At 45.6% G+C, this 25,549-nt stretch overlaps 1 protein-coding gene and 1 long non-coding RNA gene across 8 annotated transcripts in view; one reads left to right on the forward strand and one right to left on the reverse strand.

The window, feature by feature from the left end:
- LOC108397913 (uncharacterized) overlaps positions 1–1,413 on the reverse strand; it is a 94,389-nt gene extending 92,976 nt beyond the window's left edge. Inside the window, exon 1 of the long non-coding RNA XR_012128124.1 lies at positions 145–1,413. This is a non-coding gene — a long non-coding RNA (uncharacterized lncRNA). The remainder of the gene's footprint in view (positions 1–144) is intronic.
- The window catches only part of SFMBT2 (Scm like with four mbt domains 2), a 214,821-nt gene that overhangs the window by 202 nt on the left and 189,070 nt on the right, over positions 1–25,549 (forward strand). The window contains exon 1 of one of the 7 annotated variants that reach the window (XM_073229355.1): positions 1,509–1,667. The exons of 1 other annotated variant lie outside the window; for it this stretch is intronic. The gene's annotated coding sequence lies outside the window, so the exon portion shown is untranslated. Of the gene's footprint in view, positions 1–1,508; positions 1,668–1,846; positions 2,114–2,197; positions 2,546–3,855; positions 5,601–25,549 lie in introns of those variants that run through there. 5 more of the 7 variants (XM_073229360.1, XM_073229354.1, XM_073229359.1 and 2 more) reach the window with 5 other exon arrangements.

A 25,549-nucleotide genomic window follows, 5' to 3' on the forward strand; every position in this document is an offset into this window, starting at 1 on the left:
TGGATTCCTTGGAGCCACAGCGCGCTTATCAGACTCACTCTGGGGTGTCTCAGGGCACAGAGGGAGGCAGTTTCGGGGTGCGGGTGGGAGGCCTAATGTGCAGGGACGGGGGGGGCGGGTGGTTCGAGGAGCCCTTTCACTTACTCGGTGGCTCGGGGCTCCACCTACGTGTCCCAAGAGGAGGGGACCCGGAAGCTGGACGGCATGCAGACTCCGGCTGGAGTTTTAACTCTCTGAAAGGGAGTTTTCCGCGTCTTAGGTGGTAGCTCAAACGGGAATGTGACCCGACGGAGGAAGGCGTCTTAGACCTTGCAAAGCGCTAAGATATCAGGAGGTACGGTTTCCCCCGACTGGACGTGCGCGGGGGTCTCACTGCCGACGAGCCGCCCAGGATGTCCGAGCTCCTCCGGCTGTTTTTGTGGAGGGGCGCTCCCCACGTCGTGGCGACAGGCGTTTCCGGGCACATCCCTACTGCTGTTCTTCTATTCCAGCTCTGGTCCGCCGTCGGGGAGACGACCCCCTAACAGGACCCTTTCCTGTCCCGCGCGCGGCCGGACTCTGCCCGCCTGACTCCGTCCCCGAGTCCCCATCCTGTCCCTCGCCCTTCAGGACATCCATTTCACTGCCGGGGGCCTCATTTACGGGGGTTCCTCGGTCCTGGAGAAGGCGCTGGAGGGAGGTCTGTGGGAGGGTAGGTGGAGCTTCGAACGCGCGGAGGCTCTGGGAGCCCCTGGGTCTGAAGGGTTCGTGAGAAAGAGAGGGACATAGAGTTGGGAGACGTAGGAATTTTACCCCCGGTGGCAACGGGGGAAAAACCCCTGACGAAACGTGTCCGTGCTCAATTTCCGTGTAAAGTAAGCTCCCACCATCAACCAGCAGCTCCGGCTCGTCCGTACAGGGAAGCCCACCTTCGGAAGTTCTAGGCCTTGCCCTCGCAGGCGTCGCAAGCTTTTCCGCAACCGGGCGCATTTCGTTCAGACGGCCCAGCCATTGCGCGTTTGGCCCGCGAACTGCACTTTGTCCTTCCCCCATGCCCCAGGCCCAGAGCCCGCGGCCGTGCACACCCCGGCTGCAAGCCCTGCCGCCCCTGGCCGCGCCGCCTCTCCTGCGCCCCAGCAGTCGCCAAGGGCCACGTTCTCGGGCAGGATTCTCTGCCCGCCCTACGCAGCCGGTCAGGCCAGGCCAGGTGCCGTCCTCGGACGCCCAGGCCCGGGCATTGCTCCGGGAGACGCCGTGGTCACCCCTGCTACCCGCGTTCCGCCCGGGCTCGGCAGATCGCTGCTGCCAGCTAGCCCGAGCGGCCCAAACTTAATTTCCTCCCTCTTGGGGCACGTTTCCCGGGGAAACCTCTCCCCGGCCCCCTCCCGCTGTCCCTCAGGGGCCAGGAAACGTTCGAATCTCCATAGAAAAGACTCCGTTTAAGGGCCGGAGAGAGGGAGGGAGGGAGGGAGGGAGGGGCGCCGTGGGCGGGGCCGTGGTGGCCCTGCGGATTGAATTTCGCTGCGCTCCCAATGCTCCTGCGGCGGATAAAGCGCAAGTTTGTGCGCTTGTTCGACAGGGACTGCAAACCCACGAAACAAAGTGTCCAGTGAGATGCGGTGTTTGGTCAGATTTCCCTGCGGATGAGTTTGCGGAAACGCCTGTGATGTGAACTTTCTGCAGATTGTGTATGGAGGGAGCTGAAGGGACGAGGACGGGGAGCCGGGCGGGAGGGACAGTGGGAGCGTGAATTGTGATTGGGATGGGGGGGTGCTATGTGCCCGGGCGCGAGGGCGTCACAGCGGGGGCAGAGGAAGGAGTGGAGAACCGCTGGTAGACTAATTGGCTTAGGTATTCCGCGAGCGCTGGAAAAGGTCGCTGAAGGAGTTGGCTGCACACACACAAAATAATAATCTTAAAAAAGAGTGCCGGGCATGCGCACACAGAGGATGCCATATTGGAAGGAGGCTGTAGTGGAAGTCGGAGCACCGAAGCGGGCGCGCGAGGGAGGCGGCGGGCGGGAGCGAGTCGGGCCCAGCGAGCCGGAGCGAGGCCGCGAGGGCGGGCGAGGCCGGCGGCCCCCTCGGCGGCGCCGGGGGCCTGGGTCCGCTTGGAGGAAGGAGAACTTCACCAGGTAGGACGCCGCGCTGGCCCCCGTCCTCGCGCCCAGCCCGCCGCGCCCGCAGCCCTCCGGCCCGCAGGTTGAGTGCGCCGGTCAGCGTCTTTTTACCAGCTCAGAGAAATAGGGAAGCTCGAGGCAGCCTGGGCGCGGTAGGGTTAAGAAGAGGGTTGCTGAGGGTGGGGAGCGAAAGAGGAGACGGAGGAGAAAGCAGCAGCACTTGAGCAAAGCCGCAAACTCCGCTCTGCGCTGGGTTGTCATTTTTCCTTCCCTCTTGTCCCTCGGCTGTGAACAGCCCGGCCTTGCCAGGAGTCCGTCCGTAGTTGTAAACTGCCCCCTCCCCGCCTCCCACCTTCCTCATTTGTGCGCTCATTTTCTCAACGCAGCCGCCCTGGCTGCCCCGCGCTGCCCGCTCTCCTCGTCGCCGGGGTCTCTTTCTTCTTTTTGGTACGTGTGTGCGTGTGTATGTTGGGGGCGGGGGTAGGTGGTGGGGTGAGGACTGGGGACCAACCATACAGGGGGTAAAACAGTCTACACATTCGGAATGGCCCCTTTTGGAAACGTTTGCCTTGGGCAGCTGAAATGAAATTGTCACTAGTAGTTTCGGAGTGTGCTCCGGCATGGATGATCTTTTTGTTCTTTTTTTGGTTTAAAGTAATACCCCGTCACTTGGGGCTTTCTTGTTGTCTACTCTCATATGACCTCCTTTCACAATTACTAATATGTTCTGGCTTTGGGTTTTGTTTTTTTTTTAAATGTGTGCATGTGTTGCTAAAATCCGCCAAAAAACAGCTGTAGGAACTGCTAGATACATTTACTGATTTTGACTCCGGTCTGCGGGAGGGGATGAACCCGGGAAGAGGGAGCCTGGTGTTGGTGGTGGTGTGGGAGGTGGGAAGTGGTAGACTCGGGTGGCCGGACGCACATCCAGAGCCGATCCGTACTTGTGTTTTCTTGCAAGCGCCGCAACTGCGGGGAAGGAGTATTTAGAGACCGTGTCAGTTTCAATATGGCGGGCTAAGGTGGCTTTTAAAAATTGAAAATAAAGGTTTTGAGGTGGGAAAAAACCCAACCAAAGTTGCCATCCCTTCGTTTCGACTCTCTTTGGCTGCTCCAGGAGCAGCTTTATCGAATTAAGTGGGTAAAAAGGGAGGAAATGAGCCGTCCCAGTTTTTTCCGTGGTTAGAGTCTGTGTGTCCAGTCCATTGCTGGAGGGAAAGGGGTGCCGATGGCCCAGACTAGGGCATCCAAACACAAGTCCTGCGTGTGTACCTTTGGATCGCGCCGCGTACCTGTGTGTACAGCTGGGCGGAGGAGGTGGGTGTCAAAGAGGTCCATCCCGAATGTGTGTGTGCTTCTTGGAAGCAGAGCTTGCCATGATTTTACGTGACAAACTGCTGACACGTGGTATAAAACCCATGAGGGCTGAGGACATGATTTATTTCGACTTTCTAGGAGCCGAGCTCTCTCTGTGCGCTGGATCCTATGCGAGTGAATCCCAGAGTAGGTGAAGTGGGGAGGTGCCCATGAAAACGACAAACCTTAGTCCGGGGTATTGCGTGCAGTCGGGCTGCAGAAGCCTGTGGTGGTTTGTGTGTGCAGGGGGCACGCCGTACTTGGCGGTGGGTTCCGGCTACCCATCGCACCGTAGTGGGTGGGAGGCGTGCGGAGGGTATAGTGGACCTGTGGAAAGGCATGGGTGCGCGTACCTCGGCGGAAAAGTGTGCGGGGTCGAGACGGGGAGGTTGCTTTTGGAGTTGCGCTCTAGGAAGGTGGGGGATGGGGAAAGCGTTCTGGGAAGAAAGTATCCCTTGCTCAGGTCCTTGCTTGGAGAGGGCTGGTCTGAGAGGGGTATCCTCTGGCTGTGGAAGGCGATCCGTCGTGTCTGTCGCCTTGGGGTTTGAGTGGGCGGTGAGATGGCGGGGAAATGGACGAGCATCCGGGTTCCTGAGGGTCTGGGAGTGGAATTTTGGGGGCAAAGTCGGAGCCTGTAACGCGAGCCCGAGGGAGAGCAAGCAAATCCGAGCTTACTCAGCTGGGAACAGGGGTCCCCAACAGGGGTCGCCAGTGGTCAGGACGCAGCTGCAGAGCGGAGGTCGCGCGGCGGAGCCAGCGGGGGGGACCGGGGACGGGGGGCGTGCGGCGGCTGCGCGCGGTCCCCGGGCCCGGCGAGGGCAGGACTGGGGAACCTGATCTGGGTGGATGAACCTGATGGCGCCTCGGCCAAGCTAGCTGAGACTTTTTTAAAATCATAGGGTTAAAAAATAGTGTTGGCCAGGTCAGTGGTCACCGCAGTAACGTGGCTTCTGGGCATTTGCGGGGGCCTGGAGAGGACTCAACGGGTCAGCTCGTCATGTCCCCTTAGACGGACGCCGCGCTGTCGGAGAGGCCTGTTTCGCAGTTCCTGGAGGGGTGGCGTCGGAGACGCGTCACCAGGATTGGTGACCCCGCGGCAGATTTTCCCTCCCACCTGGGCGGCGAGGCTGAGCGGCTGCAGTCCAGCCGGGACGCATTCCATCTACGGGGATGAGCGCGCGGCGCGTCCTTGGCCCTTCCAGTCTGCGCTTCCCGCGCATCCTTCCGGGAACAAGCTCCATCGTGGGCTTCGCAGAAGTGGAAACCAGCCTAAAATGGCTCTGAGCTTGTAAACTGCGGTTGCAGCTGGGAACCCCTCCCCTCGTCCTCCTGACGTCGCTGCTGACAAGCGCACAATTCACTCTAACGCCCCAAAAACCCGCTATTTTACACCGCGCCGTGCCGTAGAGGCGAACAAACAACCGATTACAAAGAACATTCCACAGTATTCTTGCAGGGCCCAAGTTTCCCTTTCTTGGGGGAAGGATTGGGAGGAGGCAGGAACCGAGGCGCTGCAGGAGCTGGCCGACCACCGCCTGGACCGGGGTCGGGGACTCGGGGCGCTCCGGCGGCGGGTCTGGGGACCTTTACACGTAAAAGGCCGGTGTAGGTGGCCCGGGGACGCCGAGGGGGACGATCGCCGCTCGCAAGGGCCCTCGTTCTTGACGGCGCTTGTGTCAGGAGTGCGGAGACGACGCCGGGAAGCCTGGGAGACCGTTCCCAAACTTCTGAAGACCTGCTTGCAGTTTCGCTTTCGGGATTTTCGGAATCTTTGGGTTTCTCGAGTTGGGTAGGATTCTGGGAAGGGCAAGGCGCCGGGGGCCGGCCGCGAGGACCCTCGCCCCCTTTTCGGTGCCGGAGTCACACTTATCGCCCGCCCTGCGCCCCTGCTTGGCTTCCCGGGACCCCACAGGCGCGCTGTTGGCCCGGCCCAGAAAGCGCGTTCGCTGCCACCTCCCGTCGGCTCCCGCGGCACAGCCGAGCCCCGGAGGGAAACCGCTCCGACAATAGCAGACCCTGCCCGAATCCGGCCGCATCGCCACGGCCCTGCACCATCCCTCAGCCCGCCACCTCTGTGCCTCAGCCGGGGGACCCGGGGCACTGATTGGCGTGGCTACACCAAGCAAACGGATCCCGACTTCACCAGGTCGGAGAAAAGGCGAAAGCAGGGTTAAATTCGGCCGCATTTCCTGGGGTTGGCGGTTGGGGGTGGGGTGGTAGATGAGCGGGGGAAGTGGAGGAGAGAGGCCTTGTCGGTCAGAGGAATTGTTGGCCAGCCTGTCCTTTGAGATAAGAGATCTGCTACTTTGTCCCTACGAAGCCTGAAAGGAGGCACACCCATGCACACCAGAAACCCTCCAGCTCTTTACCAAAGTTTCACTGTGTGTAGGACCTAGTGGCAGGGTGACCTTAGAACACAGTAGAGAAGAGTGCGGTCAGCCACCGTGTTGTGATGTGTGTTGCTCCAGAAGTACCAGCTGAGACCTGCAGGGGTGAGAACTCTTTCCCGTTTCCCTTTTAGGGTATCTGTATCTTGGAACCTCAACCTCAAAACATCCCCCCCGGGACCTAAATTTCACTAATGATGGCAGTAAATGATAGGATAGTGCTTTTTCTCTTCAGGTTTTCTTGCAGAAATTATGAACAAATATTTTGTTTAAACCGTTCTATATATAAATAACTAACTTTGTGATTGTTGACTTAAAAATAGAAAAGGAGCCGGAATTGGTTCCTGAAAAAACAGGAAGCCTTAAGAAGCTCAGTATTGGCCTCTGCTCCTCACTGTTCTCTTTTTATCAGAAGACCTAATCCTTTGCTGTCCTAGGAGTGTTGAATGTTTATCAAGTCCATTTCTGCCCACTCTAGCTGGGATGGCATTTTTCACCTTCCTCCACATGCCAGTACCCCCAGAGGACTTGCCATATCTGAGAAGAAATGCTGGGTGATGGAAACATCACTCTGAGCAGTAAGTGAATAAGGGTTCCATTTAATTGGTACAGGGACTCTTGGGATATAAGAAGTCCAAGCAATGAAAATGACTTTGCAGGGCCTACACTGAAACCTAAAAGCTTTTGTCAGGATATTAAAGTAAGAGTTCTTTATTGACAGTAGGGTTTGACCTCCAGTTCTAGATTCTAGGTTTGGAAACAGTTTTTCGGAAGTTCCGAATAGTGAAATACTGAGTTCTCATAACAGTACAGTGGTCATACAGAAGAGCGTCTAAGAGGTTCTTGTACCACAAAGACATTAGGATCTGTAATTCAAGACACATTTTGTGTTTTTGCTAACTATTTTTACATCTGCATTGCCACTGTAGCAACTTTACTGTCCCCATTCTACACATAAGAAACAAAAGTTAGGGAAATTACCCTTCTCATGGCAAAGCACACTATGCAGTCACTGTTGAGATGATCTAGGATCCAGCCACCCTGTTTTGTAAGATTCTTGGTGGAGGAGAAAGTACAGAACTGGGGGGCCTGATTTCTACTTCCAGAGATTTTTCTGTCTAGCAGTGTGACCTTGGACCAGTTGTGTAATCCTTCTGAGCTTAAACTTCATTATCTACAAAATAAGCATGTTGGATTGGATCTCCATGGATCTCCATTTCACTCAAAGATCTTCATGCTTCTATTTGAGAAAAAAAAAAAATGCAGACATGTCCAAGTGATGCTTTCAGAGACATGTCTGCCAAGTATAGTGAACACTGTTGGCCTTGGTTGACAGTGGCTGGAGATAATGTTATGAAAGAAGTTGGGGGATTGTTTACTCTTCAGAAGTAAAGGGTTGTTATAATTTAGTTATAGAAGCTCTACAGGTGGCATGTTTTCACTCCTGCCCTGGAAAAGGTGAGGCATTAAGATGGAGGCACACACAAACGTTAACCTTCACCTGTAAACTCAGTGATGACGTGGACTGGCCTAGATCAGTGTGTCCTTGAATACAAACCATAAAGAAATACCTGCTTTGAGTGCGCTCTAACACTTCCTAAGACTAGAAGGAACCACTCCAGTTAGCCTTCTGTACCCCACCATCTCAGACAGGGTGAGTGCCTGGAACTCACTGGCTAATATTGATCAGGGTGGATGACTTACCACAGCCTACTGGTGGCCAATGACTAAATGTATCAGATTTGAAGCTCAATTTTCTATTCTTGCTCTTTAAGTTGGGCCACTAGGCAATACTTCTCTCTGTAGGATTAAACATGTCCTGGGACTATTCATTGGAGAAATGAATTTGTTGGCTGAAACCAGTGCTGGCTGTGTTGAAGCAGTGTAAACAAAATGTTTTTACAGGGGACAGTGTATTATACATAAGGGAAGATGCTTAATTAGCACCTGTAGCATAACAAAGAATGTTATTCATAAGGATTGGTTTTGCATGGTCCAGTTCAACAATGATCTGATTAAAGGATGCCATCCTAACACACCTCATCTGGTTAGCCTATAGTCAATCTTAAAACATGATAATACTTTACCATACATCAGTAGTTAGGGGCCCTTGTGTTATTTTTTTTATATTAAATGAAGCTTTATTTGAAAAATACTCTTAAAATTATAATGCTATGCTTACTTGGATAAGGGAATTGTAGTATCAGTTAAATAATAGTAGCTAAACCTAAAAGAGAGAAATCAAAATTAGCTTAAAGTCAGAAACACCTGCAGAGCTGTGCCATGGCTGTGGGTGGTCAGGACCCTGCTGCCGTGAGCTGAGTCACACCTGCAGGTCACCCCTGCCCCCTGGGCCCTCATGGTGACACCCTCCTCTTTCCTGGAGGGTCCTGAGGATTCAGGGGATCCCGGGACAGCTTGTGGCCTCCGTGGGCTGCAGATGGAGCAACAAGAGCAGAAGGGCCACTTGGGAAAGGCTGCAGGTGGGCCTGGGCGTCCGCCAGCATTTGTCTAATGCGGTTGCCTTCTCTTAGTTTCTTGAGGTTTCTCTCAGTCTGCACAGCTGCCTTCCAGCTTTTCTGAGCCTTTTTCTTATGCAAGAGGAACTCCCTTTGGTAAAATGACCTGGTTCTCTCCAATTCTTTGTCCATGTCTTTGGCTATCTTGTTGCACAGCTGGAGAATCTGAAACTTGGAGTTTCAGTTTCTGCACAGGTTAATCAGTTTCTTCTTGATTTCTGCACACCTTTTTTCCTCCGTAGTAATTTGGCTCTCAAGTTGCACGGTATGTTCTTGGTGTAGTTCAAGCAGATTCTGGAGCTTCAGCTCTTTAGTCACTTTTGTTCCCTCAATGATCTGGCTCTCTCAGGACTTTGAGGGGACACAGGGGAGTCAGCATCGTGCATGTCAGCCTTCTGACCTGGGGATGGGGTGTTTGCAGTTTCCCACTTCCAGGTTTTGCTTGACTTCCAGGCTCCCGCCATCCAGGAGATGTCTCAGGGACACAAGTGTGGGGACGGCGTGGAGCAGGATCTCAGCCACTGACAGTAGTAGGCTGACTCCCTCTTTCAGAGCCTGCTCCTCACGTGCATTCGACCGCAACAGTCCTTCCTTCTCCTCCTTTTCCTTCAGCTTCTGCCTGCATTTTGCCATGTCCTGGGCAAGGACTTCTCCCCTTTTGGGAAAAGCAGTGTTTCCTTTCCAATCATCCAACATTTTCTTCCCAAGTTGTCTCCATCCTTCTGTGATGCCCAGAGGGTCGGTTTCTCATCCGTGGCCCCTAGGAAGTGTAGGATCAGCTGGCACATGAGTCTGGCGGCAGGCAGCAGGCCCTCCATGGCTGCTCTGCCTCTGAGTGCCAGTGTCCGAGGTCAGAGGGGACCGCTCAGAACCCTGCAGAGTTACGTTGCTAAGGGCAACAGGGGCTTAATAATAGGGCAGGTCAGTTAGGTGGGGGAGGGGAGGCCAGCCAGGTTCTAGAGCACTGCCCTCCCTACCTGCTCTGACAGAGAAGGTGATGTCACCTATCAGACACACGGGGCAGGAGGGAAAGGCTGATCCCAGCCAGCAGCTCTGACACTCTAGGCCCACCTGGCCCTGCAGCTGACCTGGGTGACAGAGGGCCTGGCCTGGTCCCTCTGTGTGTGAGAGCCAGTCAGGGCAGAGCTGCTGGGACCTATCCCGGCTGAGGCCTTGTCTCCTGATTTAACATTTTCTTCTGCTTTAGGGATGTCCACTGCTGTCCACCAGGGCCCGGGCATCTCCCTCCTCTGAGGCTCCCTCTCTCCTTGTGTTTTTGTCCCTGTGGGTGTCGTGTGAAGTGTTTCTAGACCCTGCTTTACAGGATCCTAGAAACATGATTGGGGCATGATTTCTAAAAGGTAAATATTAGGAAACAAGGGGAGTTAGGGGCTGATGACAGTCAGTTACAGAATTTCAAGTAACTTAGCGGCCTCCAGTTCATTAGCCTTTTTAAATAGGAAACACAAAATTAAGTAAATCAATTGACCGCAGTATATTTTCATTCTCCTGGAAAAGAGATAACCTTCCACACTTTTAAATGCCTAAGAAACCTTATATATCATGAAAGAAGAACAATTTAAGAAGAAAATAAATTGCTGCACTTTCATTACTGGAGGTGTTTTGTCACTCCTGTGGAATTGCTTAGATTTTCTCTTTAAAAAATTTAAGTGCTTTTTCTTATTATGAAACTAGACAGGTTTACATCAAAATGTTGAACTCTCAGCCTTTCCCAGCTCTTATGTGATAGCATATAACAGGTGCTGCTCATTGTAAAGCATGTATGTCTATGTGGAGAGATAGCAGGTCTCTTTTGGTTTTAATATATGAAAGGAGACTCAGGCCCAAGCAGTGCTCCCTGAATGTCCATGAGAATTTTACCAGATCTGTGAAAATCCAGTGAGGGAGCAGGCAAGTGCGAAAGACGTGCGCTCTCAATCTGGGGTGGGGGTGTGGGTTGGCACAGTACTTTCATAAGTGACACACATCTGCCCAAGAGAAGTGTGTGGCAGATTTTTGCCCCTGGAGCCCTTAATATTGGAGGTATTTTAAATTTTAGGGTAAAAGTTACCTCTTGGGGCAGAATTTTAATGCTAAGGAATGTGGTTGGTTTTAGAAGTGGATCCTCTGAAATGTTCATGTGCAATTTTATAAATTACTCACTGTCATTTAATTTTTCTACCACATCTCATTTTTCTTTTTTAAAAAAGGATGTTAATGCAGCAGCAGACTCACAGAGACCAAGGAGGGACTAGAGGCCACCAAAGGGAATGGGCCGGGGAGGGAGGGAGAAGCGGACCAAGGGCACCACAATTAGCACACACAATATAGGTAAGTCACGGGGAAGGCATCAGCACGGAGAGGACAAGTAATGACTCTGTAGCATCCCACCATGACGCCAGACAGCGACCGCAATGCGGTGCTGGGGGTGACCCGGCAATACGGGTGAATGCTGAAACCACAGTGTTGCTCACCCGAAACCTTCATAAGACTGAAAATCAACGACACCCCAATTTAAAAAAAAGAAGCAGCAGCAGTTAGATAGACCAACACAGAAAGCTTTTGGCGAAGTGACTCGTTCTTGAGGCATGAGAGGGAAAATGGTTCAGATCAGATGGGCTGCCTTACTGTCTTCTGAACACTGAGATATCTTCTCTGAACTTTCAATCATGAATGACTATTCCTGATTGTTTACTGTTTAGATCTGTTAGGCAGGAAAATAGATATGAGCAGGGTAGAAAGAGAATAAGGCCAGGAAAGCCCACTAAAAATGACCCAGAGTTAATGAGTTAATCAAGTAAAACTAAAAAAGCCAGGAGTAACTTGGCCTGGGGTACTTCAGTATAGCCTATGTCTTTATTGTGTTAGTCATGCAGGCCCAGCTTATTTTTAAACTTTACCTATGCAATTCTTTCTCCTTCAGCCCTTATCAAGTAATTTGCAACCTGGGCAACTAAATTAGCATTCAGGCCCAGTCATAAACAACATTGTAAAAAGCAGCAAGAAGTCCATCTTAAAGACAAGGTTGCATTTTAATACCCAGCAAGTTAAGAAGTAAGATTCTTAACTTACTCTTTAGCAAACAGACAATAACTCAGCCCACCTTGGGGGGCTGGGCAGGCAGTCTTAATTGATATGCTCCCAAACCAGAAAGCTGCTCTCCTGGGAGGGGAACAGAGCAGTAAATTTTGTGTGTTGTTAATTTTATATATTCAGAGACCACTTAACAAGTCCACACCCCTAGCTCTTTGACACATTCCTGAAAAATCCTTAAATGGGGGAACCCCTAACCTTTCAGGGTGCTCTTCTCTCTCTGAGGTCACCTGCACTTTTTCTCTAAGTAACTTTAAATAAAACTACTCTGCTTCACTACTGTATCTCTGCCCTTCAATTCTTTGTTGTGGCAGGGACAAGAACCGAGGAAAATACCCAACACCCTCCCCCAACAGACCTAATATAAAAAAGAAGTAACGCTGATTATGGACACATTGCTCTATATAGTAGGCACCTTTGTTGAGTTGTACTTAAACAGGTTGTTTTAAAATTGACACTATTATTGTTGCAGAGCTCTTAGAATGAATATAAGTCTACCATTCCCATTTTCAAGACCCTTTCAGGGAAGTAGATATTGATGTTAAAATTCCTAAGAGCAATGTTATGTTGCATGATTTTAAAATGTAATCAGAAATTGTTTGGGTTTCATTAAGTGCCAAAATATGTTATGATCCAAAATTTGGGAGCACTCACAAATATATTAAAAATTAAAATAGATTGTATTTGGCAGGTTTAATTCAATTTAGATCATACGTTTTTTAAAAATTTTTTTATTAAGGCATTGATATACACTCTAATGAAGGCTTCACATGAAAAAGCAATGCGGTTACTACATCCACCCATACCATCAAGCCTCCACCCACACCCCAATGCAGTCACCGTCCATCAGTGCAGCAAGACACCACAGATTCACCATTTGCCTTCCCCGCGCTACACTGTGGCCCCCCGCAACCCCCCACACCATGTGCACCGAACATAATATCCCTCAATCCACCCCCCACCCCACCCCCGGCACCCACCAGTCCCCTCCTGGAGTCTGTGAGTCTTCTATTTTGTTCCTTCAGTTTTGCTTTGTTGTTATACTCCACAAATGAGGGAAATCATTTGGCACTTGTCTTTCTCCACCTGGCTTATTTCACTGAGCATAATATCCTCCAGCTCCATCCATATTGTTGCAAGTGGTAGGGTTTGTTTCTTTCTTATGGCTAAATAGTATTCCATTGTGTATATGTACCACATCTTCTTTATCCATCATCTACTGATGGACACTTAGGTTGCTTCCATTTCTTGGCTATTGTAAATAGTGCTGTGATAAACATAGGGGTGCATATGTCTTTTTGATTCTGAGAAGTTGTATCCTTTGGGTAAATTCCAGAGAGTGGGATACCTAGGTCAAATGGTATTTCCATTTTGAGTTTTTTGAGGAACTTCTGTATTGCTTTCCATAATGGTTGCACCAGCTTACATTCCCACCAGCAGTGTATGAGGGTTCCCCTTTCTCTGCATCCTCACCAGCAATTGTTGTTCTTATTCTTTTTGAAGCTGGCCTTCCTTACTGGTATGAGATGATGTCTCATTGTGATTTTAATTTGCATATCCGTGATGATTAGTGATGTGGAGCATCTTTTCATCTGTCTGTTGGCCATCTGAATTTCTTCTTTGGAGAATTGTCTCTTCATATTCTCTACCCATTTTTTAATTGGGTTATTTACTTTATGGGTGTTGAGGCATGTGATTTCTTTATAAATTTTGGATGTTAACCCCATGTTGGATATGTCATTTACAGATATATTCTCCCATACCGTAGGATGCCTGTTTGTTCTGCTCATGGTGTCCTTTGCTGTACAGAAACTTTTTAGTTTGATATACTCCCATGTGTTCATTTTTGCTTTTGTTTCCCTTGCTCGAGGAGATGCATTCAGGATGAAGTTACTCATGTTTATATTCAGGAGATTTTTGCCTATGTTGTCTTCTAAGAGTTTTATGGTTTCATGACTTACGTTCAGGTCTTTGATCCATTTCGAGTTTACTTTTGTGTATGGGGTTAAACAATAATCCAGTTTCATTCTCTTGCATGTAGCTGTCCAGTTTTGCCAATACCAGCTGTTCAAGAGGCTGTCGTTTCTCCATTGTATGTCCATGGCACCTTTATCGTATATTAATTGACCATATGTGGTTGTGTTTATAGCAGGGCTCCCTAGTCTGTTCCATTGATCTATGGGTCTGTGTTCTTGTGCCGGTACCAAATTGTCTTGGTTACTATAGCTTTGTAGTAGAGCTTGAAGTTGGGGTGCATAATCCCCCCAGCTTTATTCTTCCTTCTCAGGATTGCTTTGGCTATTCAGGATCTTTTATGGTTCCATATGAATTTTAGAATGATTTGCTCTTGTTCACTGAAGAATGCTGTTGTTATTTCGATAGGAATTCATTGAATTTGTAGATTGCTTTAGGCAGGATGGTCATTTTGACAATATTAATTCTTCCTATCCATGAGCTTGGGATGTGTTTCCATTTATTGATATCCTCTTTAATTTCTCTCATGAGTGTCTTGTAGTTTCAGAGTATAGGTCTTTCACTACCTTGGTTAGGTTTATTCCTAGGTATTTTATTCTTTTTGATGCAACTGTGAATGGAATTATTTTCCCAATTTCTCTTTCTGCTAGTTCATTGTTAGTATATAGGAATGCCACAGATTTCTGCATATTAATTTTGTATCCTGCAATATTGCTGAATTCAGATATTAGATCTAGTAGCTTTGGAGTAGATTCTTTAGGGTTTTTTATGTACAATATCATGTCATCTGCAAACAGGGAGGGTTTAACTTCTTCCTTGCCAATCTGCATGCCTTTTATTTCTTTGTGTTGTCTGATGGCTATGGCTAGGACCTCCAGTACTATGTTGAATAGAAGTGGGGAGAGTGGGCATCCTTGACTTGCCCCCAATCTTAAAGGAAAAGCTAGCTTTCAGCTTCTCGCTGTTAAGTATAATGTTGGTTGTGGGTTTGTCATATATGGCCTTTATTATATTGAGGTACTTGCCTTCTATACCCATTTTGTTGAGAGTTTTTATCATGAATGGATGTTGAATTTTGTCACATGCTTTTTCTGCATCTATGGAGATGATCATGTGGTTTTTGTCCTTTTTGTTGATGTGATGGATGATGTTGATGGATTTTGGAATGTTGTACCATCCTTGCTTCCCTGGAATAAATCCTACTTGATCATGATGGATGATCTTTTTGATGTATTTTTGAATTTGGTTTGCTAATATTTTGTTGAGTATTTTTGCATCTATGTTCATCATGGATATTGGTCTGTAATTTTCTTTTTTTGTGATGTCTTTGCCTGGTTTTAGTATTAGAGTGATGCTGGCTTCATAGAATGAGTTTGGAAATATTCCCTCTTCTACTCTTTGGAAAACTTTAAGGAGGATGGGTATTGTGTTTTGACTAAATGTTTGATAAAATTCAGCAGTGAAACCATCTGATGCACGAGTTTTGTTCTTAGGTAGTTTTTGATTACCAGTTCAATTTCATTGCTGGTAATTGGTCTGTTCAGATTTTCTGTTTCTTCCTGGGTCAGCCTTGGAAGATTGTATTTTTCTAGAAAGCTGTTGATTTCTTCTAGCTTATCCAGTTTGTTAGCGTATAGTTTTTCATAGTATTCTCTCATAATTCTTTGTATTTCTGTGGTGTCCATAGTGATTTTTCCTTTCTCATTTCTGATGCTGTTTATGTGTGCATACTCTTTTCTTCTTGATAAGTCTGGCTAGGGGTTTATCTATTTTGTTTGTTTTCTTGAAGAACCAGCTCTTGCTTTCATTGATTCTTTCTATTGTTTTATTCATCTTGATTTTATCTATTTCTACTCTAATCTTTATTATGTCCCTCCATCTACTGACTTGGGGTCTCATTTCTTCTTTTTCTAGTTTCATTAATTGTGAGTTTAGAGTGTTCATGTGGGATTGTTCTTCTTTCCTGAAGTAGGCCTGTATTGCAATATACTTTCCTCTTAGGACGGCCTTCACTGCATCCCATAGGTTTTGTGGTGTTTAATTGCTGTTGTCATTTGTCTCCATATATTGCTTGATCTCTGTTTTTATTTGGTCATTGGTCCATTGGTTATTTAGGAGCATGTTGTTAAGCCTCCATGTGTTTGTGGGTTTTTTCATTTTCTTTGTGTAATTTATTTCTAGTTTCATACCTTTGTGGTCTGAGAAACTGGTTGGTACAATTTCAGTCTTTTTGAATTTACCGAGGCTCTTTTTGTGGCTTAGTATATGATCTATTCTTGAAATTGTCCCATGTGCACTTGAGAAGACTGTGTATTCTGCTGCTTTTGGGTGTAGAGTTCTGTAGATGTCTGTTAGGTCCAACTGTTCTAATGCATTGTTCAATGCCTCTGTCTCTTACTTATTTTCTGTCTGGATGATCTGTCCTTTGGAGTGAGTGGAGTGTTGAAGTCTCCTAGATTGAATGCATTGCATTCTATTTCCACTTTTAATTGCATTATTATTTGTTTCACATATGTAGGTGCTCCTATGTTGGGTGCATAGATATTTATAATGGTTATATCTTCTTCTTGGATTGACCCCTTTATCATTATGTAATGTCCTTCTTTGTCTCTTGTGACTTTCTTTGTTTTGAAGTTTATTTTGTCTGATACAAGTACCGCAGCTCCTGATTTTTTTCCCTATTAGTTGCATGAAATATCTTTTTCTATTCCTTCACTTTTAGTCTGTGTATGTCTTTCAGTTTAAAGTGAGTCTCTTGTAGGCAGCATGTAGATGGGTCTTGTTTTTTTATCCATTCAGTGACTTTATGTCTTTTGATTGGTGTATTCAGACCATTAAATTTAGGGTGATTATCCATAGGTATGTACTTATTGACATTGCAGGCTTTAGATTTGTGGTTACCAAAGGTTCAAGGTTAACTTCCTTCCAATCTAAGAGTCTAACTTAACTCACTAATATGCTATTACAAACACAATCTAAAGATTCTTTTTTTCTCCTCCTTTTTCTTCCTCCTCCATTCTTTATATATTAGGTATCATATTCTGTACTCTTTGTCTATCTCGATTGACTTTGGGGATCATTAATTTAATTTTGCATTTACTTAGTAATTATCTATTCTACTTTCTCTACTGTGATTTTATTACCACTGGTGACAGCTATTAAACCTTAGGAACACTTCCATCTATAGCAGTCCCTCCAAAATAGACTGTAGAGACGGTTTGTGGGAGGTAAATTCTCTCAGCTTTTGCTTATCTGGAAATTGTTTAATCCCTCCTTCAAATTTAAGTGATAATCTTGCCAGATAAAGTATTCTTGGTTTGAGGCCCTTGTGCTCCATTGCATTAAATACATCATGCCACTCCCTTCTGATGTGTAAGATTTCTGCTGAGAAGTCTGATAATAGCCCAGTGGGTTTTCCTTTTTATGTTATCTTATTTCTCTCTCTGTCTGCTTTTAATAGTCTGTCCTTATCCTTGATCTTTGCCATTTTAATTACTATATGTCTTGGTGTTGTCTTTCTTGGGTCCCTTGCATTGGGAGATCTGTGCACCTCCATGGTCTGAGAGACTATCTCCTTCCCCAGATTGGGGAAGTTTTCAGCAATTACCTCCTCAAAGATACTTTCTATCCCTTTTTCTCTCTGTTCTTCTTCTGGTACCCCATATAATGTGAATATTGTTCCGTTTGGATTGGTCACATGTTTCTCTCAATATTCTTTCATTCTTAGAGGTCTTTTTTTCTCTCTGTGCTCAGCTTCTTTCTATTCCTCTTCTCTAATTTCTATTTCATTTATTGTCTCCTCCACTGTGTCTAATCTGCTTTTAAAACTTTCCATTGTATGTTTCATTTCTGATACTGTGTTCTGTTATGATTGGTTCTCTGACCGGAATTCATTCCTGAGTTCTTGAATATTTTTCTGTACTCCCATGAGCATGTTAATCATTTTTATTTTGAAATCCCTTTCAGGAAGATTTGTGAGGTCGATTTCATTTGAATCTTTCTCAGGTGTTGTGTTCATAATGTTACTTTGAACCAGGTTCCTTTGGCGTTTCATATTTGCATGTGGCACCCTCTAATGTCCAGAAGCTCTATTCTCTGGAGCTGCTCAGCCCCTGAATCAATGTCCAGGGTCATAGGGGAGCGGTATTGGTGCCTGGGTGGAAGAAAGAGCTGTTTCCTGCTTCCCCGCTCCTAGCCCTGTCTCCACTGCCAGAACTAGTGGGCCAAGCACACAGGTATAAGCCTCTATGCTTTGCGTTTGTAGTTGCTGTAGATGGGGCTTCCCTCTGGCTGTCCTAATGCCAGGGTAGGATTTACCCATTCATGAGCCAGGTGGGGCTGGCTGGGAGAAAGGTGCAGTAGGCTGTGTATCATGGAGGGGGGTCCTTGGAGCTGTGTAGCCAGCCAGGGAGCTGGAGCTTTGGGCAGAGTGCACCTGGGCAATTTTGTCTACCTGTCATTTGTCCTGAGCAGTAAGCTCTGTGCAATCCTTGCCCCTTTAGTAGCCCTCTTGCTATTAGGAACTCTCTCAGACTGCCTGCTTTCTTTTGTCCCGGAGCAGCCGGATATGGATCCCTGCTTTCCACAAGTGGCTGGAATCTCAGTCTCTCCAGGTATTCTGTGTCTTAGCTTTCCAACCCCCTAATCATGAGAGTACCATGAAAGCACCATGAACTGTAGGTTTGTTCTCCCAGAGCATATCTCCGAAAGTAGGTATTCAGCAGTCCCAGGCCTCCAATCCCTCCCCGCTCTGTTTCTTTTTCTCCCACTGGTGAGCTGGGGTGGGGGAAGGGCCAGGGTCCTGCTGGGCCATGGCTTTGGTACATTACCTGTTCCATGAGGTTTATTCTTTTCTCCAGGTGTATGTAGTTTGGCACAGTCCTCTTTCCTGTTGCTCTTTTCAGGATTAGTTGTATTAATTATATTTTCGTATTATATGCAGTTTTAGGAGGAAGCCTCTGTCTCACCTCTCATGCCGCCATCTTTAATCCTTTTTTGGGTCCCTTGTGTTATTAATGAGATGTCACTAGTCAAAAAAATTTACTTTCTTGTCACTTAGGTTTTCAATTTTCTGATAAGGTAGATGTCTTTGACACTGATTAAACAAGTAATCTATTTTGCTTTTCTGTTTCATTCTTTTTGGTTTTCCTAAAACCAAAAAATGACACATTTTGGTAGATAACAATGTTTGTTAAAAGCATTTGGTGAGTTCTGCAAAGGAAGGCAAAAATGTCAGCAGTTCTGATTACAGAATAGGGACTTGGAACTTGTGAATCAGGGAAGATGGGACAGATTTTTATCCCATACTTTTTTTTCCCTAAAGTTTTATTGGTCAAGAAAAAGGTATCTTACAAAAAGTTACTAAGCTGTACTTTCTCTACTTTCTCCTAAATTTGGCAAATTGTTTTTTTTTCCATCTTAGTCAAAACTGAAATCAAAATCAGTACTTTGAGGTATAAGAGTCTGAAATTCCAAGTGGAAGTTCCTACAAAGCCTCATTTTAAATATCATTTAAGTAGGTGCTCATTTGAAAGCTGAACATTTGCGTCTGTAGGTCTAGGGATTAACGTTGAGGATTTAATTAATCTGATTTGGACTTAACCTGTACACTCTGAAAATGTTAACAATGAAAATAATTATTTATTTATCTGCTGTTTGCCATCCACCCTTCTTATTGCTTTGTATCTGTAGTTCATTTACTTCATGAGAATGTTACTACCCCTGCTTTACAGCTGAGGGGACAGGCTTTTAGAGAGCTATCAAGTTAGTGCAAGGAAGAGTGAGTATTTGAATCCTAACCTTATATTGTCTTGAAACTGTGACTATCACATATTCATTATTTACTGTGTGTGAGATGTTGTGCCTGGCACTTTTAAGTGCATTCACTTATTTAATCTTTATAGATGAGTGTTGTTACCCTTATTTTCTTGATAAGGAAAGTGAGTCTTTGGAGAGGCTGTACAAGCTCATACAAATAGGGTTTTTTTTCACACTTGATTTGAAATGCAGTAAGATGAGAACATTTTTCTTTTTGCACTTAGTTCAGATGGTCATGGGAGAGCACAGCTTTTAAACAAAGCTTAAATCACTGTTTTTAAGTGTAAGTGTGAAAATATTCAGTGTTCCTGGATTGGGATAAAAAGTTGCTTACGGTCATGTGAAGTGACCATTAAGGATTTGGAAAGTGTTGACTTTATGAAATTTCATCTTGATTAAAAAGTAATTGGTTTTCATGTAAATCTGTTTCCTTTTTTCCCCTCTGAAAGAAATGAGTGGGAGTCAAGTAGAAATCAAAAAGACACTATTGAAAGGTGGGGAGGAGAGCTAGAATTTTCCCTTTAAATAGACCTGGCCACTGATGAGCTGAGTCTTGTAGATTCAACTTAAGATTCTGGTTTTTTATTAGATTATTTTCTTCTCCTGCAGAAAATTGAAGACAAAACCCCAAGGCTGCTTTTTTGATGAAGCCTAGAGCAGTAGAGTCTCCTGACCACTCTGTCCCTTCAGCTGGTTGTAGATGCCTCCAGGGTGAGGTTGACCTCAGACCTGAAGCTGGCAAATCAAAGCTTCTTCACTCTAGATGAGCAGAAATTAATTTAATTTCCCTTTTGCACAGGATAAAAAGTCAGATTTTGTCAGAGTAGCTGAATTTTTATAGAAATCACTTTAGAACGTGCATTAAATATGGTATAGATAAACTGAAGTCTGATAGAGTGAACTGCTCGTGGGGTTCAGAAACTCTGGTTCTGGTTCAGAAAGATTATGTGAGAGCTTGGCTAAATCAGTTTCTTTTAATCTTTGACCTGTTTTTGAGTTTTCCTGTGATAAATGGCAGGATAGAAATCTTGCTACCTGCTTGAAGAGGTAAAAGAAATGTTTACTTTTACAGCCTTGTGACAAATACACTATCTTTTTGCTAGAGAAGAAAATCCCTCTGTCTCTTCTGTAAGGTACACACTTCACAACCACAGAGGAAGGATTTGTCTGTGGTCATTTTCCTTTTTTCCCATCTCCACTTTCGAAAAGGTGTTTCCTTCCAGGTGGTTAAAAAAAACATTTGAACTCAATACCCATCATCTTGTGTATGTACTAAACAAAAACACTCACTGGGCAGGCAACAGCAGAGGGGCTCTGTCATTTGATATAAGTGATGCCAATTGGTGCATGACGTAGGTGAGGGTTCTTCAATTAAAAAAGACAGAGGTTCGTGAGAGACTGTTCTGAGCAGCCTTCTTGTTGCTCAGTCTGAAGGAGCTGCATTGCTTCTCAAGGATGGTGGAGAGCTTGGAGAAATGTTCCATTGAACTAATGCAGATAGCACCAGAAAAGTCCAGGAGAATGGAGGGAAAAGCACTCTGTCAACATGTCAGTTGGGTATGGTGGTGCTTGCATTCATTTTTGCAGGCTAGAAATTGGACTTGCCTTCCTAGAGCAGAGAAATGGGAAAGTGGGGCCTTGGAGTGGAGCATAGCCTGGGAGCAAGATGGGGCTTTACCTGAAGAGACCTACTCTCTCTCCTCACATGTAAACATAAGGACAGAGGTCATGGATATTCTGGTAAGAAATCCAGATGGCAAATGTTGACTTTCCCAGGCAGCCTACTTGCTTTATTAATATCATTGTTGATATTAACTCACTAGCTTCATCTGCTTTTAATCCTAGTTATCCTTTTGTAATACATGGTCTCCTATTTGTAAACAAGCCAACACCAGACGCGGAAGCACTCCCCAACTCTAGCTGTATGTTGAAGGCTATAGGTTGGGCCCTGTCCTGCTCGTGTGCTCATTTTGCCTCGATTGGTTTGCTGGGATTCATGCTGACTCGCCAGCCTGATCTTGGTGCTTGAACCTCATCCTTGGCCTATGCGTTTTGTCTTTTCTTGCTGTTCTCAGCCTCGGTTTTCCACATGGCCCAGTTAAGAAGAGGCTTTTAAGTCCAGAGTGTGCCAAAAGATAAGTGTTTGAGGAACTTACTCCCCAGGTTTTCTGTGCTTGATTGTTCAGATATAATTTGGTGAGATTCTTCAGGAGTCAGTGTTTTATTCAGGCCTGTCCAAGGCTCTCCTAGCTGAGCAGAGGCCTGGGAGGAGGCCATAAGCCAGGCCCAGAATATTAGAGAAGCATTAACATTAGTATGCTGATGAAACAGAGAAAAGAGTTGGGCACAGTGCAGCTGGTGGTGGTTCATACTGAAGCTGACAGTTCCTGGGATCCTGCAAGGCCTCTTGCCCTGGGGGCATGTGTCCCCTGCCAAGCGGGATTCCCTGTTGTCAGGTAATGGAGATGTGACCCAGTGGATGCCATCATCTCCATAAAAGCTGATGGTATGGAGCAGCTTTGGTTTTCTCTGCTCACTTCTCCCCTGCTCTATTCCCTGTAGCACTGTCGCTGAAAGGTGGCCAACTCTGCTTCACACGCCAGTCTTGCTGATGTTCTGTGTGGAGGCAGGACAGTGGCTCTAAGGAGAATAACAGTATTTAGAGCCTTGAGTTTTGGCCCTAAAACTTGTCATTTATTGTCTTTAAAACTTGAACTCAGCTATGCTTTATTCTTCCCAGTTAGCTGCCAAATGCAGGACACCCTTTCCTCTTTCGCCCCTCTGCTGCTGGGAACTCTAGTGGCCTTGTGCAGTTTCCCCGATGGGATCTTTGAGTACCCAGATGGGCATTTAGGGCCTGACCTCCCTCTTTTATGAAAACTTTTGGGATCCAGCTCAGACCATGTCGACTTGTTCCTTTTTCAAGTCTGTTCCATTATAGTGGATGCCATGTTCATCTCTCCTACTGTTTACACTTTGTTTAGCAAGGAGGTGAGATGGTAGGAGGCTTCTAGGGTCGAAGCCCTGTGTTTTGCTGATGAGAACAGTGGTGCTTGTCTGGCTAAAGGCCCAGAGTGCATTCTGGGGCGGGGTCGCTACTTTGTAGCACTAGCACAGTCCCTCCTCTGCTCCCTCCTGCAGGGCTGGGTACATTTTTCCATGTTCTTTACTAACCAAAGTAAATTAGGGTGTTTTTATGGACTTTGCATGATGATCTGCAGTTGGGCTCTACTAGAGTGAGCTTCCTTCATTTAAGTGATATAATTTATAGAATTTGATTTATGTCCAGGTTTATGGGTGCATCTGTGGCTTAGTGTGAACACCTGCAGTGCTTGTCTCATGTTTATGAATGCCCAGTGAGGTGGAAAAGCACACTGGCTGGGGTTCCTGCATTTTTCAGAGGTGGCCCACCAAGTGTGCACTTTGTAGCAGTGGGTCTTTGTTGAGTGCGTGAGGAGGTGCTTCTTAAGCCATGTTGAACTGGGTGGCATCTCTTAACACATCATTGCTCTGTATCTGTTGGGCTTGAAACAATCAATTCAGAGATCCCTCTGAAACTTCTTAGACATTATCTATGCATGTCTAGCTTACAGAAGGACCCTCTGTAAGATGTCTTTACTTTTTGAGTTCTCATGATTGTATGTACAACACATAGTTGTATCATTTACCTAAAATGACTTAAATGCACAGGTGTATAACATGAGACACAACTCTGTAGACCAGGAGGTTACTTAGCTTGTTAGAAACTTGGATTGATGCTCTAATTCATTCCTCTAAATATTTGTGGGTTACAGAGAAATCCCATGTTTGTGTTTGCCCAAGATGTCAGGACCCAGAAAGCTGATGACTGCTAATCCTGAAAGTCATGCCGCTTTTATAAGGCCCCATGACCGAGCTCTGCCGTGTCAAGTGTTTCACGGCAGTGGTTCTAGCCTAAGGACGGGGTTTGCCTTTGTGGCTTGGAAGTAAATTTCTGGAACAAGAAACTCTGTATGGAAGATTTAGGTTGGTGTTTTCAGGCCTCATTCTTCTTAATAGTAAATAAGTAATCAATTGTACATAAGCAATTGGTAGGTGAAGAGTCAATAAATAAATGAACTTCCAAGTTGGTGCATAGCTGCCTGTCCTTTGGGCTTTCTCTTCTCTTGAGCAAGTAACATGGAAGGCTGTTATTTTTATTCATTTTGCACATGCCCGTTTTTAGTTCACCTTCTAGTCCTGAGTAATACATGCTGTTTGATTGGGAGGGTCAGAAGTGACAGTTAAAACCATGAACTATAGGACATGACACCTTGTGGTGGGAACAGAAGGCTGCTGCTAAACTACATATTTACTCCTTGACTGTCCCCAACACACCTTATTTCCCAGTATTGAGGTATGAATCTGATTGTAAAAAAATCAGCATTTCTTATGCTGGGGCAGCAATTTGTGTCAGATTTCAGTCTGTTTAGATGCCTGGTTGAAAAATGGCCAGTAAATAGCTGTCCTCATCAAGGTAAATCAAGCTCTGAGCATATGGTGGATGGCAAAATTCCATTCCATGAACCCTCTGTCCCCAAGAATTAGTTCATCTCACTTGATGGAATCAGACAGGGTCTCTCTCTTCTTAGAAAGGCTGAGAGTTGTTTGGTAAGAAGGAATGAGATGGGCTGAGTCAGGCTTCATTAGCAAAGTGATCTGGGCAATGGTGAATATAAATACAAGGAAGCCCTCCTTGGTAGTAGTGCTTGGTATTTGACACTAATTTTCATCTTCAAAACCATTTTCAAATATGGTTCTTGCAGATACTCTTATGACTTGGGGCCTTTAGTTGCATGGTACTTCTTAAGAAGATGAAAGCAGTGATTTTCAGAGGCCAGATTTTGGTAAAAAATTTGGTTGTGCATCCTTTGGAATCCTCTGAGATTTTTCCATTTTAATTGAAATATTTCGGAAGGTTTTAGCTTAGATTAGGTGTCCTGTGCTCATTTTAAAAATCCTGGAGTGTCAAATGAGGCAGTTTTCTCTGTGATTTAGACATGCTAGATTTCCAAGGCAGCTAGAGCATCTCTGGAAATCTTAAGCATTTAGTTTAGACCTTCACGTTTTATTTTCCATCTGGAGAATATTCTCTTTTCTGAGTTATGTTAAAAAAAGAAAACTGCAAATCTTTTCCTGTTTCAGAGTAGCAAGCTTGAAATGATGAGTATGTTATTTATTAGTAGATTTGTGAGTTCCTTGAACTACTTTAAGGCAGATCAGTTTGAAAGGCCTGGATAACTGGGTAACGTTAAAAGGAATGCATCACTTCTTTTAATACTATTGTAATAAGGTTCACTAGAGTGAGCCTGTCTATGTAATAAGCTTTTGGAGTCTGCCTTTCAGTGAATGGAGTTAATGACTTCTAATGCTGAGGTAGCTTCATTATTATAATTTAACGTTTCAGTTTTTCACCTAAGTTTGGATAATTTCAGTTTCAAACTCTGATCGCACCATGAGAGTTTAACATCTATCATGTCTAATAAAACAAAATCAGGGTGCCAGAAGGGTAGTACCTTAGTCAGTACCGGCTTAAGAAAGAGGCAGATTTATTGACTCTCAAAACTGGACTTCTGAAGTTGGAGTGGACACATCTTTACTGCATTGGATTAAAGACTTCTTTCTTAGAGTCTATATTTGCCTGATCTCAGGGAGATGTTCCATTCTAAACAGGTGACGGTGGGCAGAGTCTCCCAGCCTGTATATATGGGAATTTGGGAGAAGCCTTGGCCTGACTTGGCAAAGGCTTGAAGACACTCACACTGGGATTTCCTCTCCAAATGACCCAGCAAGTCCCCATAAAGTGATTCCTATGATCGACATCCTCCACTCCTGCACTCAGAGACACCAGCCGGCCTCTTCACTCCCTATGAGTAAATGTGATAGCCCAGAAAATACTAACGGACTTCTGAAGAAGGCAGATAATATAAAAAGTAGAGATCAAAGCTAACAGAAAAAAATGATTTCTCCTATGAAGGAGAGAGGAAACATCTTTAAAAAAACATTAATAACCTTAGGGATAAAATAGAAGAGTGTGCATCTATGTAACAAGAACAGAATGGGATGGAAAAAGAGGATACTATGAAAATTTAATAAGAGCTTTTTGAAACTAAATTGTAGAGCTCCATAAAAGAGCTAGAAGAGGAGGTTGAGGAAATATCCTAGATGGTTGGTTAAAAAAATGAAGCAATAGGACATGAAAGGGAAAATTAAGAAAATCCAACAACTTGAATGAGTATTAGAACAGAGGAAGAAGAGATGAGGTGATGAGCAGTAATTCAAGAACT

This window comes from Manis javanica, chromosome 2, assembly GCF_040802235.1.
Source record: "Manis javanica isolate MJ-LG chromosome 2, MJ_LKY, whole genome shotgun sequence".
Taxonomy (NCBI): domain Eukaryota; kingdom Metazoa; phylum Chordata; class Mammalia; order Pholidota; family Manidae; genus Manis; species Manis javanica.